The sequence below is a fragment of the Lycorma delicatula genome, chromosome 2 (assembly GCF_047948215.1).
Source record: "Lycorma delicatula isolate Av1 chromosome 2, ASM4794821v1, whole genome shotgun sequence".
Classification (NCBI taxonomy): domain Eukaryota; kingdom Metazoa; phylum Arthropoda; class Insecta; order Hemiptera; family Fulgoridae; genus Lycorma; species Lycorma delicatula.
The window spans coordinates 115,481,572-115,495,655 of NC_134456.1; the positions used below are offsets into that span (position 1 = coordinate 115,481,572).

The following is a 14,084-nucleotide window of genomic DNA, read 5'->3' on the forward strand; positions in this document are numbered from 1 at the left end:
TCTACGCTCTGGAAGATCGTTAACGTCAAAAAATGACGATAATGTACAGCGAAACAGAGACTTGATATGGTACGACCGGCGATTAACTGTCAGAATGACTGCAGAACAATTGAATTTGAAGCATATCATAGTCCGTCAAATTTTGACAAAAATTGGAGTGAAAAATGTTTGTGCAAAATTGGTTCCAAAAAACCTCACAGTTGAACAGAAAAACAACAGGGTGGAATCTTGGATATCTGAGTATGACCCTGAAACAAAATGCCGCAACAAGGAATGGCACACTTGAAACTCACCACGTCCCAAAAAAGCAAAAATGAGCAGATCAAAAATCAAACCATGCTAATTTGTTTCTTTGATAATAATGGCATTATCGATAAGGAGTTTTTGCCTACAGGACACACTGTAATCAATATGTTTACCAAGAAATTCTTGAAAGACTGCAGAATAGAGTTGCTTGCATGAGACCAGCCATCAATGACAACTGGATGCTGCATCATGACAATGCACCTTGTCACACTGCCCTCTCAATTAATGAGTTTTTGGCAAAAAAACAGTTCCACAACCACCTTATTCACCTGACTTGAGTCCCTGCAACTTTTTCCTGCTCCTGACTTTAAAAAGAAACATCTCAAAGGACTGCATTTTGGAACAGTAGAAAACAAAAAAAAAATGTAACCGACCATCTGAAGGATATTCCGGTTTCTGAGTTCCAACATACCTATGAAGAGTGAGAAAACCGTTTGAAGTGTTGCATGGCTTCCCAAGAGAACTATTTCAAAGATGATAGAGTCCATGTATAATTGGATTGTAAATAAAAAGATTTTCTGAACCAGTCTTATTACTTTATTTATAGACCTCATATATCTATCGATCTGACACCCAAAATACATCAGAAAAATACTGAAGGACATTTTCTGAAATGATCCAAGATAGTGATCACAAATGTCCCAGACTAAATTACAGTTATACATTTCACAAGGTTTTCTAACAGTGACGAGTTGAAATATGGCAAAACAGGATTTTTCTTGGTAAATAATTAGATTTTTTTTATTTACTCTCAACTGATTAATTGCTTTCATCATGAATATTTATTTTATGAGTATTATATTATATTTTGATAGTTAATAAGAAATAGTATGCGAATGACTGCAAACAGACTGTTCTTCAACTCTACTATTGCTTGTGTGAAGTGTTCTAAAATGACTTTAAAAAAATGATGTTTGTAACCGTAACAGACTATGTAAAATCCAAATTAATGGGTATCTATAAATCTATACTATTATATAAAGAGAAAGAGGATTTTTGTTTGTTTGGGATAAACAAAAAAAACTACTTGATCAATCGCAACCAAATTTTTAGCCATGTTCTTGGCATAAATGAGAAGGTTTTTAGATATATTTCATCTCGAAAGATCTCAAAAATAAAATATATATATATATATAGCAGTGGAGATTTGCCGGTTGAAGCACAAGTTTAATGAATTGAATTAATGAACTGTGCGTTTCTATCACTGTGTAAGCTGGGTTTGAACTGAATGATTGAAATCAATCTAATTATATTTTTATAAAAATAATAGAATTAAATTTATGTTAAATAAAATAATATTAAAATAAATTAAAATAATTTCTGTAACAATAATGGGCTTCCTGTGGGAACTGCGCGTGAGGCTAGAGTGATGAAGTATGCAAACACCTCGTGAGAGGCTAAATCAATCTTCACCATCAACTGGTAACAAATGGAATGCCCCTGGGGCACTGTTTTGGGAGGTGCAATGAGATGCTATTATAATATCTCTCCACACAATTTTATGATTTTCAAAATTGTAACTGGGTATTTGTACCACATTAGTTACCATAGTTACTATTATTCTATCTTTTGTAACTTAGTTCCTTTTTCGGGTTTCTATACAGCCTGAATACTATAATTATTATTTATCAGTATTATTCTCACAACCATGAAGATAACATACACCGCACGGTTCAGGGGGTGGAGCTCTCTGGGTATATGGGAATGGTGACCAAAGCAAGTTTTGTGGCTATAGGGTAGGCCTCATAGCCCCAGGAAGCCCGAGGAGCACCTGAGTTGGCTCCAGGATTTGTCTGGGCTGACCTGAGCCTCAAGGTTCCAGGTTCTGGTTAAACGGCTAGTTACTTTATACTTTACATACTCATATAATTAAATATAAACTGTTTTTTTCTTTTAATATTATTTTTTTAAATTCCCTGGTTTTCTTTTTCAGTTGGATCGACTTATTTTTCCTCGAATTATAACTTCAAAAAGCTTTTTACTATTCAGATATTATCTATTAAAGATTATGTTTATTAACAGAAATAATGGAAGAAGTAAGAGTAATATCGCTTATCATTATTTTTCACGCCTGATTTAGTTAAAATGAATGAGTGTCAACTGCAGACCATAGTTATTTCAGCTGGAACTTGTCATTCGTACATTTAAAAAATTTATTTACTAAGAAATGTCTCTAGAATAAACAAAACAACCTAGGAAAATACTTGGAATTTCCTAGGTAACATCCTAGGAAAATGGACTGCAAAATTATGCAGTCTGACAATTTTGTGCTCATTTTCTCTTCCTTCACTATTGTGAATTTAAAATAATTAATTATTATTTTTACTTTTAGTAAAACAAGTGCAAAATTTTAAGACTACATAATTTTACAATCCACTTAAACAATTTTACCTGTTACAGATGAAATTGTTTAAGTGAGTCTAAACAAATAAAAATGAAAATGTTTGGCGATTAATCTGAACAAATAAATTTCAATTCTGTTCATAATAAGAGACTTAATTTTAATTTAATACAACATAATTCAATAAAACAAATATCTATGGGGGCTATTAATGATAAGAAGTTAAAAGGCTGCCGTTTTGGATTTTCAAAGTTAATTATTGAGTATTATTGAAAGTATTATTGAGTACACATACACAAAATTTTATTAAATTATTCCAATTATTCTTAAGATATAAATTTTTATTGAAAAAAAAACCAAATGTTAGAAGGAAGGAAAATTAAGTGATTTGGATTGTTTTTCCACATGAACTTTTTTTTAAATTTTGATGTCCTGAATCAGCCCCTTAAATTTTTAGACACCTCCCACAACACTCTTCATAGAAGAATAATTGTTTATACATGAAATAAAAGTAAGATAAATTTATGAAGATGCTAAATATATTACATAAATACAGAATACCAATTTAGAAGATAGAAATGCAAATAATTAAGCACAACTTTTTGTACACCTCAAACAATGATAAACATAATTCAGAGTTTATTAACTAAAGCGTAGCATTAATTACAACCATTTTGGTTTTATTACTTTTGTGAAAGAAAATCTTACAACTTTGTTGAAAATAAATTGATGGAAAGCTATTTAAAAAGGCTAGTAATTTGTTAAAAATGGAAACTGAAGCGTAATAAGACATTATCATTATTCACTTTTAATGATAATGATGATTATATTGTTTGTAATATATATGCACAAATGTTTCATAACTAAGACTTAAAATTGTTATTTTGTCATATCCTAAAATACTAATAGGAAGATGTTGATGAATTATTTTAAATATAGTTTAATAGAATATAATTAATTAACTATGGTTTAGTGCAAATATTATATTTTTCTTGCTCTTGACAACATAAGGGCTACATAATGTTTATTAATAAACATTACATTATAGTAAGACTGTTTGCTGCCATATTTTTGTTTTTTTCGTGGTTGTTCTAGGACTAAGTAATATGAATAACATTTGTTGTGTAGTGGTGATTTGCGATAATATGCCTCTGAAATAGTTAATTATTTTATTAGCTGATGTAAATAATGAAAATTAAAGAAAATGTAAGACATCCTTAACTAAAATAAGATGAAAAGTTCAATAACATTATTTAGAATGGTTAAAAAAATTTAGATAATGAAAAAGTTAGATTAAATGTGACTGATATTTAATTGGCTTAAAATAAATTAGTTTACTTTATTTTTGAAATAGGCTTACAGTTATACATTTAATGCTGTAAAATGATAAACGCAATTAGGCTAATAAATATGTGAGATTTTACAGACTATAATAAACTGGTTAACTAATATACAGCTTGTTTGGGATATTAAGCACTGAAAGATAAGATTTGATTCAAAAGATAAAAATAAATAACCTAAAATGAATCAAATACAATAAATATGATTTTAAAACATAGGTTTATCAATGTAACTGAAGAAGTTAACCATATTTCTTCATGAAATCAGAAAAAGCTATTAAGTAAAAATACTTTATATCTAAATGTTTGTGAAACATTATAAAAGGCTCTCTTAATACATGTATTTATTTACTTTTCTTTTATTTATTTTATTGAAGGAAATAAATAAAGGCCAAAGAGCAAATGAATTCAGTGTGAATATGAAAAATTCCATAAAAAAAAACAATAAAACACTAATCATCGGTTTGGTTAAGGAAGCCAAGGTTACCAACTTATTATCTTTTTCTTCGTCTTACAAGAAATATAATGAAGATAAGAGACCGTGGAGAAAACTGAATAATGAATTAAGAAGAGCAACACAAAAAGCAAAGAAGAAATGGCTTTATGAGACCATTCACATGAAGAAAATTAAGAAAAAACAGGTTGTATAAACTAATGTACAAAAAGGTAAAAACAATAACATGGGATAAGTGGAGAAAAGGTACAGACACTAAAGACAATACTCTTAATAAATATATACACACAAAAACAGAACAATGTCCACAATGAATACACATTCAAATCCGACATGCTGTTTGACCACATTCTAAAGAGATGTTTGCTTAATATAAAAAAATTGCCAATAATAACATCAATTGAATCCAAGATGAAACAATGGCAGTACCAGTCATTGAACATGACCACAGGAACAATTAAAAATATGTCAAAATTTTAAATCTCATCAAATTCTGTTCAAAAGTTTATGTTTGAAAAACGTTATCACTGTTAAATTTGATACATTAACAAGATATATAAAACTAAATAATATTTAGTTTAGGAATAACATTATATTCCTTTTAATTGTTTAATGTATGTTTTAAAAAAGTGAAAAAAATGTTAGTAAAATATTTGATACTGAACAACAAAGGTACTTTACCTTTCTAAAATAAATAACTACTTAATCACCAGATGGAAACACAGGTAAAAGATTTTCTTATTAACAAAAACATAACTTTTATAAAACAAAAAACAGAAGTTCAATAAAATACTCATATTTAAAAGAAATAATAATTTGCAATTATATCATTTAAATAGAAAAAAAAATAGTCTTCTAATTTAAAAATCATTTAAAAAAAAACCAAAATTAGTCTTCAAAAGAATCAGTAACCCCCTCTTCAATTTTATTTTAAAAGTACGCATTTTTATTTTGTATTTTTATAAAGTAATCTATATATATAAATTTTATACAGTTTAAACTTAAATTACAAGAATAAAAACATATTTGGCTAAGCTAAAAATGATAATTTTTAAGTAAAAAGTGTGTAAATGTTAAAACTTTATAAGTGTGTAAATGTCAAAACGTTTAGTTTTTAAATTTTCGCAATTCTGCTACTAACTTAACGTTCACGTAATTAACATTAACCTACGTCCAAACAACATTATTTAATAGTGTATTATTTTTCTTAATATAAAATATTATTATTAGAAGTACTTACATAGTTTATATATAGAATTCTTCCTAAACTGTTGATTCATATAGAACACTACTTAACACAGCGAATACGCTAGAGAATTTGATTAATTTTAACTACGGCTCTGAATTACATTTATAATGTAATTTATTGAATATGACAACGTTAATCATTAATAACACTGATACTAGATTAATAACTTATCAAAAACTTGTACGTATTAGATAAGTTAAAATATAAGTTCTATTTTTGGTTATTACACCGATAATGGAAGCAATTAATAAACATATATAATTTTTCTTAAATGTAACAATACATATTTTGACACATGCAGTTGCTTTGACAGATTGCAGCAAGAACCAACTGGTATGGGACGAAAGCAGAATCTGATCACACATCAGCTTCCAAATAATAATATACAATCAGCAATTACGCAATATACGCTTTTAATGTAAACATTACTTTACAATCACTACTACCAACAAAGTTACCGTACTACTTACAGTTTTTCTTCAACTCTATCATTGTTTAAAGATATCTTTTTATATTATTAATGTTGAATCATTTAGTTTCAATTTTTGAGTTAATAGTTTTTTACATTCTACACTTTTAAACTATTTTCGATATATTTATTTAAATAGAAATTTTTTAAATTTAATTAATAATCTTTTACAAAAAAAAAAGAATTTCTAATTGATAATTAGATTTGGTTTGCTTTAATCCTTATTATTTTCAATCAAAATTGCACTATCTTAAATAAATTTCAAAGATTTTCTGAAAAAAGAAATTACGACTTCAAAAATGTAATCAGGTATACTTAACTATGGTACTTTCTAAGCTGTTTCAAATCGTAATTAAATATGCCTCTAAGCACCTCAGTATACCTACGCGGCTGCGCCGGGGCCAGTTTCTGAACTACGGTTACTTCCTTAAGCTTTGAGGCAATATTTTCGAAACCCTTCACGAGAGCTGTGAAAGCTGCTCGGAGGAATTCTAGACGAGGCAATAAGCTCCCCTTGGTAGCTGCACTGGTACTCTTGGGGTTTGCTAAATAGGAAAACAACCCTTCTATTCCGTCAAAACATCATGCATGGGCCAAGATTCAGTTGCCGTGTGTGGCACAGACATTCGGTCTTATGCTTTAGGCCGACGGAATGGAGTGGTAGCGGGAGAAATGCCAAGCAAACCAATATATATATTTTTATTTTACATCAATATATTTTATATTTTCTATATACTTGTGTGTGTGTGTGTGTGTGTGTGTGTGTGTGTGTGTGTATATATATATATATATATATATATATATAGAAAGCTGAGGAATATGCAACAATATGGTTAAATTAGAACGTGCCACGATTCTATCGAGTAAAAAGATTTAAAGAAAAAATGTTTTTGAAAAATACGTGAGATAAAAATGTTAACATATGTACTTAAATGCAATAAAAAATAAACTAAATATGAAGAACTACATATGCTTGCGCAGATATTACTTTCAAAGTATACGGTACTTGTTTTGATGGAAATATTTATTATTTTCGTTAAAATAGGACGAAATTAAAAAAAAAAAATTTTTAACAGTAATTCTTTCATAGAAAGCTTAGGATCACTGAAGGGGAACATAGTTCGATATAATGTACTTCAAGCTACACACACACACACACACACACACACACACACACACACACACATATATATATATATATATATATATATACACACACACATATATATATATATATATATATACACACACACAGAGAGAGAGAGAGAGAGAGAGAGAGAGAGATTTTATTAACCCCTTCTTTGAAACTGTTGAGTGGGTTATTACAGCCGAAAACCGCTATTGTGTGTTATTTACACACAATAAATAAACTATCTGACATAGTAGTTATTAAATCTGTGTCTGTTCAAATATTTCATTTTAACTATTGCATTGTCAAATTTTAAAAATACGTACGTTACGATAGATTAATAAATCACAGTGTTGAATTCGTGTTTACAAAAATAAACCGTTTGAAAATAAAAACATGACTCAATATTTTTACATCCTCTTCATTTCATAATTAAAGAGAAAAAAAAATTAGATATTAATATGATGTCAATCGAATTAATTAATAAAGACGAACAGATTATGAATATTTGTTTTAGTAATGCGTGAAGACGATAACCGTTAATTGCCGCGCTGTCTGGCCTGCGTCTCTTTGTTGTGTAACCCTTCCTCACTCCATCTAGGTATAAACGTTCAAGGTTAGACAGGCTACCACGTTAATACATCCCAGAATAGAGCAGAATTGAGTATGCTATTTTATAAAATAATTAAATAAGTCGACAATATCAGATAAAACGTTCAACTTTTCGCTTTAACCGTCTGATTGTTTTTATTTATTTATTTTTGAATTTGTTATCTTAAGTATTACTTTATGTGCAAATTAAAAATGAGGATATTAAAAAAAAGTCGCTAATTCAAAGAGTGGAATACAATACAATACAAGTATTGTATTGTATTGTATTTTTTTAATCTGGTTAAACTGTATATTTGTAAGCTGATGTCTAAGTTGAGATCGAACCCGAGACCTTCAGCGTTTCAATCGGTTCTTTCCAACATATTAATCAAACTTGTTTACAGCTGATAATTAAGTAAATAAAATTGAACTGTGAAGAACAAATCAATTCCGTATCTAATATTAACATGAATATAAGCAAGCTGAGACAGAAGCATTACGCAAGTAATTATTTGTAGTGACCAAGAGTCAATCCCGGGGCTTTAAGATCATGAATAGTGTTTTTTAAAGACGATACTCGGATAAGCATATTATACTGTGAACTGTCTCCAAGCTGAGAAAAAATCCGGACAAAATCGTTTGAGTAACCTTTTTTTAATTGCCAATACTCAAACAAGCATTAAACATATAAGCTAGTGTCCAAGCCGAGAATAGAACCCAAAACCTTCAGTACATCATTTGTTTTTTATATTACGGAGGTGACAAAATAGATTATAAAAATGAAAATGAGACCCAACAAAATCTAATTTCATGTCACTTAATAGAATCTTTGGATTAAAGTGTTTTATTCATTGATAGCCAAGTATTATTTAAAAACAAAGAATTATATTTTAAAAGATCTAAATAAAATAAAATTAGGCTTTACGTGTATACTAAAGTTCATTTATAAGTAGATTCGTGTACGTGTATGCACGCGCGTACACACACATCCATTTGATTTGAATATTGAATGTTGCTGAACTGTAAAATATGGAAGTCGGTTAGATATGATAACTTTGAACTTTAGAAATAATATTAATCATTACCTCCTTACGTACCATTCATGATTTTTGTAATCTATGTCATAAAAGATGCCCTGTTTTTTTAATTCCTGATTAGATATTTAAAAAATAATAGTGCCACTAAACAAGAATTATTGATGCGCTTGCAGGTATAATATCTAACAGTTTGTTAGATAAAATTAATTAAGTAAAAATGTCATTATAACGCTGGCTGTTTTAGTAATAGGTGCATTTATAAAAGATATTTTAATATTTTATGTAATTATAAGTTCGTCAAGTCTGATAAATAATAACAATATAGTAAAACTAATTTAATATTAGACAACCTACGCTGGATGGTGAGTTGTTAATAAAAAAAAAAAAAAAAAAAAAAAAAAAAAAAAAATTAGATGGAATAATTTTTTCATTACTTTAATGTTTAAAAGTACTCGTTAGAAGATGTCTGTTGTTGGCGGTCGCGCCGTAGTGGAGAGAAAACAGGCAAACATAATGAGTGTAAACAGAGAAATAACTACCAAGCCAGCAACTCTAGTACTGGACTAGCGGGAAATTGTCGGTAGATAGATTGATTACGCATACGCATTCAGTTAGTGCCTCTAGTTAATATTCACTCTTTTTTAACATAACCTAATCCAGTTGTTAACGTCATCCAGTTTATATCTTTTGTATGAGACGTCTGTTATTATTGGCAAAGGTGAGTTTTATTTTTTTTATTAATATTATTACGGAATATTATAACATCTTTGAAACAATAATTCCCATTTGTTTTATTTGTTATATTCAAATTATTTATTAGATTAAAAATGTTAGAACTCAGTTTACAATCATTTATTTTTACAAAATAAATTAATAATTATTTACTGTGTTTATCTGTTGACAATGTATCCAAATAGTTTTAAATAGTTGAGAACCAGAATCGCAAAAATAAACAAAAAATGAAATGAGTTATATGCTTGGTTATATAGGTTATTTGCCCATTAATTAACTAGGGAAGTAAAATTTATTGTATAAATTTACTGATGTAAGCCAAGTGTATTTCATGTGTTAGAAAGAGGTTTTCAACATGAAATTTATCATATCCCATTTTAGATATATTAATTTTTAAGTCGGATCAGTAACTACATTGAAGGTTGATTCGTTATTAGGAGGGATTATATCGGAATCAAACACGGGGCCTTCTGTTTAACAGGCAAACATGCTTATGCCATCGAATGGATAAAAAATTAACAATCTTTAATGATAGCAATTTTATCACAAATTACATGAATAATTTTGAAAGAAAAGTGGTGTATTTAAATTACAAAATAATTTGTTCAGAAACAATGTTCACTTTTCGCAATCATTACTTCTGAACTGTATGATAAACGATAAAATTATTGTTACAGATAATTTTATTTTTTTTATGTTTTCTATTCATTCGTTTAAATGAAAGAATGTATGTTATTTGTGCTGAAAAGAGTAGTAACATTCCTAAATAATAACTTTATTCACCTCTGTAAAATTAACAGAACTAGGTTTTTTTTGCTGCACAATAAAACTATGCATATTTTACGGATAAATTAAACACGGAAGTCCGGGTAATTGAGAATCGGATTAGTAAAATAACTAAGTGTTATAGTAATTGTATCATTTAATTTTTGTAGCACGGTGATCCGAGCGGTAACGTAATCGTATATTCATTTTTTTAGGAGTAAAGCGTGGTCTTTGTTCGTATGAATATAAATTATTAAGTACAGTTATTTATTAACAGATAATAATGAAACAAAATTATATAAGAGTACCCTTCCCGGCGGTTGATTAACAGCGTGTACTATTCTTAATAGGTAGGCTGTATTTGAAAACTCATTCGTTTTACAAATGAATGTAATTGACAGGTGGCAGGTGGCTTGTTGTAATTTAAACTGATCATTTCTTCCCTCCTGGAACCTGCGGAAGAACCTGGAAGCGGAAGAATCTTTATTCCACTCTTTTAGTTAACTAAATAATTCACATGTTTTTCTACTAAATCGGCACAGTATTATATATTTAGCTTCAATTATTGTAATATATATGTATTTTTTTTAACCTCCGGATCCACCGTTAGGCATTCTTCATGTGTGAAGATGCCATGCCTGACCGGCATCCGGAGGTCCCGGTTTCGTATCCCGGTCAGGCACGGCATCTTCACACACGCTTCAAATCATTCATTATATATTGTAATAAAGATATATAATGAAACAGGCAGATAAATTATAAGGTAATATTAATTTTATTATAGTAAACGATATGAAAATAATCGCGAGAGGACATTACTGTCGGATAAAACGTTCTGGATTCTATTTACGGTACGGTGTAAAATTCATTACATTAAAAAATAAAAAAACATAATGGAAAAAAATGTGATCTTTGTCGTCTGTACGAATAAATTAATAAAAAGATATACCGGTTGTAAGTATTCGTTTAATAATAACGTGTAATAATGTTAACGACTTTCTGCTTGCCGAAGCACTGTCAACAACTCTCCCCTCCACCAAAACAATCAGTGCCCTTTCAAGGTTAAACAATTTCACTGCTGCGTTCCGTTCACGCAGTAACGTAAAGCACGTTTCAACAAATAATTAAATAATAGTTTATAATACCGGGCGATCATTTGAAAAGTTACCGCATTTATTATTCAACAGATATCAGTCCAATTGTATTTCTGTTTGCAGGCATGTATACCATTCTCAGGGGGAACCTTTCTAAAATTATTTTCAAAGTGGTGGAACATATTCTCTCCGCTTCACTTACCCCGACTCAAAAATCTTATATGGCAATAGCAAAATTTAATTCTATTAATTTACAATAATCGACAACCCGAAAAATAATGAATTTTGGTGAAAAGAGAATTAAAATCCGCCAGCTCCTTCATTACATTACATTATTTTTTCGGGTTGTTAATTAATGGAATTAAATGTTACCGTTGCCAAATAAGATTCTTGAGTTTGGGGTAGGTGTAGCAGAGAGGGTATAGGTTTCATTCCCTTTGAAGATAACTGTAGAAAGGTTCCCCCGACAACGGTATACTTGCCGGCAAATAGAAATACGAAGAGACTGAAAGCTGTTGAATAACAAAGGTCTATTTACACACATCGGTGTTCTCCGTGGTCGATCAGTGATGCAAATTCACGCACATCCGACATCTTTCTTTCTTTATTTTTCCTGTTTAGCCTCCGGTAAGATTACCGTTTAGATAAATCTTCAGAGGATGACTGAGGATGATATGTGTGAGTGTATAAATGAAGTGTAGTCTTGTACATTCTCAGTTCGACAGTTCCTGAGATCTGCGGTTAATTGAAACCCGACCGCCAAAGAACACCGGTATCCACGATCTAGTATTCAAATATGTGTAAAAATAACCGGCTTTACTAGGATTTGAACGCTGAAACTCTCGACTTCCAAATCAGCTGATTTGGGAAGACGCGAAACATCCGACATCTATCCGTAGTACATATCACACAGTAAGTACTGCAGTCCTAATTGGCGTCGCTGATCGATCAGGATAACATTGATACTGATGTGCGTAAATAGACCTTAAATGTAGTAACTTTTCAGATGATCATCCGGTACGTAGAGGTTTAAATGTAAAGGGAAAGATTTCTGTATGAATCAGAACATTATAATCGGTCATTAATCGCAATTAAATGTCGAAATCTGTCAACCGATTTATAAACATATACTGTTAAAAGTAATGACGTAATGTGTTGATAAAAATAAATACACATGGAAATGTTAAACGATATGCGATATCAATTGTAAATATTTCATTTCCTTTTCCCACGGCCGACCGTGAAATTGCGATTTTTGCTTCCTTGTACGAAGTATTGTGATCGCGAAAATTTTCGGTTTTCAAATTTTAACAGAAATATTCATTTTGGCCATCCTCGAATCCATTTTGACTAGTTCGGCGTGACCGACGTAAAATATCTATCTCGCATAACTCAAAAACTATTAGCCGCAGGATCTTGAAACATCGGTTTAGGACTATTGTAACATCTAATTTTGCACCTTCGCAATAGAGTGAACCAAAAGTGTCCAAAAAAGCCCAAAATCCTCAAAAAATTAGATTTTGGGCTTTTTCTTAACTGCAGTTGACAGCCATAATTAAGAGCTTTTCAACGATATATCTTAAACGGTACTTATTTTCACCGGTTCCAGAATTATATCCAAATAAAATTTTAATTAATGAAATTTTTGGGTCGTTCAAGGAGAAGACACATCGGTTCGAATCCGACTTCATTACCTTTTTTTTAACTTAAATATATTGATATATTAATAATTATTAACCTCCGATTGAAAAAAAAATGTTAACTTTTCTAACTATTTTTTTAAATTTAAATATATTGATTTATTAATAACTAGCAGATCCGGCAATGCTTCGCTATTGCTAGATTTGAGTATATATATATATATATATATATATATATATATATATATATATATATATATATATATATAATTAAGTGAACACAATTGAAAGTTTGATAAAACATTAAAACTAAATGAACATTACGGACTTCGCAAAAGTTAATTTTTCCCTGTTACCCTTTCTCCCTTTTCCCTTTCCCCCGCGTCTCCATTTTCATTTCCCCTTTCCATTCCCCCTTTCAATTACTTTCCTCTCTCTCTTTCCCATATTTCCCCTTCAGCTTTCCTTTTTTCTCCTTTCCCATTTCCTTTTCTGCGTTTTCTTTTTCCCAATTTCCCCATTTCCCTTTTTAGATTTTTCCCTTTCTTCCTTTTTCTCCGCGCGTATCGGAAACATTAAAATGGAATCGTAAAATATTTAGTATAGTGTGTGTTGCTTTTACGTCCAACAGATGGCGCTGTTTTTTTTTTTTTAAACATGTTTTTACCTAAAACAAGTGTAAAATTTTAGGTATATAAAAACACGCGCGTATTCGAATGCAACGTCGTGTCAAAATTTCAAAGCGATCGGTGAAGAACTTTCGGAGTTTTAAGATTTTGAACAAACTAACATTTACATTTTTATTTATTTATATTATTAATCTCCGATCGTATTAAAATGCGTATATGTAATTTAGGAGGCGTACAAGGAAGTTATGTGGCGTCCGCGTCAAATTTTATTTTAAAAAGAATAATACGTACTTCAAGTCATTTCCTTT

At 29.9% G+C, this 14,084-nt stretch overlaps 2 long non-coding RNA genes across 3 annotated transcripts in view; one reads left to right on the forward strand and one right to left on the reverse strand.

Annotated features, from left to right (window-relative positions):
• LOC142319156 (uncharacterized) overlaps positions 1–6,015 on the reverse strand; it is a 78,216-nt gene extending 72,201 nt beyond the window's left edge. Inside the window, exon 1 of one of the 2 annotated variants that reach the window (XR_012755116.1) lies at positions 5,682–6,015. This is a non-coding gene — a long non-coding RNA (uncharacterized LOC142319156). The remainder of the gene's footprint in view (positions 1–5,681) is intronic. The other variant, XR_012755115.1, reaches the window with a different exon arrangement.
• Positions 6,016–9,446: 3,431 nt separating this feature from the next.
• LOC142319158 (uncharacterized) overlaps positions 9,447–14,084 on the forward strand; it is a 42,126-nt gene continuing 37,488 nt past the window's right edge. The window contains exon 1 of the long non-coding RNA XR_012755117.1: positions 9,447–9,634. This is a non-coding gene — a long non-coding RNA (uncharacterized LOC142319158). The remainder of the gene's footprint in view (positions 9,635–14,084) is intronic.